The following is a 1,819-nucleotide window of genomic DNA, read 5'->3' on the forward strand; positions in this document are numbered from 1 at the left end:
TTCTGCTGTGCAGACTTGATTTCATTGACAATTGATTGACTTGATTTGATTGACCTGCATATTGATAGCATCGCCGTGCTTTGATTTCATGTTGTAGGCTTGGTGACCATGCTGGGCTTTAAAGCTCATTATATGTGGTTAAATTTTCAGGTCGAGAAAGGCAACTGGAATGGAGTTCGATCAGAATGTCAGACGAATCCTTTCACTATTGATATCTGGGGCATCACACCAAGTCCCCAAACCGAGAACAACAGGCAACACAAGGCCCCAAACCGAGAACAGCAAGCAGCCCAAGGCCCTAAACCTAGAATAGCAAGCAGCCCAAGTTCCCAAACCCAGAATAGCAAGCAACCCAAGGCCCCAAACTGAGAACAGCAAGCAGCCCAAGGTCCCAAACCGAGAACAACAAGCAGCCCAAGGCCCCAAACCGAGGAAAGCAAGAAGCATAAGGACAAGAAGAAATTCAAGATGATTTGACCCCCCTTACCTACATCAAAAACTATGAGAGCCACAACCAGCACGAACCTTAAACTTAAACCTTTGGTTTGGAACCTACTTTTTACAAACATCATATTGGATTCTGAGTTTTTTCATTAATGTTTTTTGCTTACATCCAGGAAAAGTAGCTAAATCAATTAGAATAGTGATTCTTATTGAACTTGGTTGCGTGGTATTTTCTCCTTCTCAGATGACTTTCACTCTTTTTATTGATTTTCACTTTAAGAAAAAGGGTTTCATCTCCACTTCGTAGATCTTAAATCTGGATAAATACAGGCCAATTTCCTGGATGAAAGTCGAGACTGATAAAGCCATTGCATGCACATATGCTAAATGCATAAAGACAGAGTTCAATGGCATCGAGAAGAATTCTTTGTTAGCTTCTTTCCATGATGGATTTCTGCTTTATTACTGTCTTTTAGAAGAAAGATTGTGGTGTCAGGAATGCAAAATATCTAATAATTTAAAAAATTTAACCCTAACCTAAGAAGAAAGTGGAGAGGACACAAAAAGCATTTAGTAAGGGAAATTGGCCTGTATTTACTCAGATTTAAGATCTACAAAGTGGAGATGAAACCCTTTTTCTTAAAGTGAAAATCCATAAAAAGAGTGAAAGTCATCTGAGAAGGAGAAATACCACGCAACCAAGTTCAATAAGAATCACTATTCTAGTTGATTTAGCTATTTTTCCTGGATGTAAGCAAAAAACAGTAACGAAAAAACTCAGAATCCAATATGATGTTTTTAGAAAGCAGAAAAAAAGAAAACTAAATAAGGAGAACGATAGATTAGCGTATAATACTTGGAAGTTCCCATGGTTCGCACTTATAGACGTCAGCCTCGCCAACCATGGCAGGTTTTATCCTTTGGCGGCATATCTTCTGTTTTAGGTAAAAGAGCACGAGCTCCTCATCGGTGGGATGAAATCGAACACCCGGCGGCCATCGTTTTGACTCTCCTAACTGTCTACCGGCATCTTGATAGTCTTCATCGCCATCGCATGCGCTGCTAATCTGACGCCCCACTGGTGCACTGCAGTCCGCCGCCGCCCCAATCGATCCCATCAAAACCCTATCTCAACCACTCGTTGACTGCTGCAGAAATACAGAAGGCTGCTTCCAAACGGATTTCGAAATCTTCCGACAAGTGATACGATTCAGTAAAGAAGAAAAAATATGAAGAAGCAGAGAGGAGAGATGCTCACGGCGATGGCCGACGCCGACGAAGCCCAACCGCCCGTTGGTCGCAGCGCCCTCTTACATCCTACTTAATAAATGAATAGGGTCTGAAATTGGGTATGGTATTGACTGATTAAGTGCTC

This window comes from Dendrobium catenatum, unplaced genomic scaffold (genome assembly GCF_001605985.2).
Source record: "Dendrobium catenatum unplaced genomic scaffold, ASM160598v2 fragScaff_scaffold_853, whole genome shotgun sequence".
Taxonomy (NCBI): Eukaryota; Viridiplantae; Streptophyta; class Magnoliopsida; order Asparagales; family Orchidaceae; genus Dendrobium; species Dendrobium catenatum.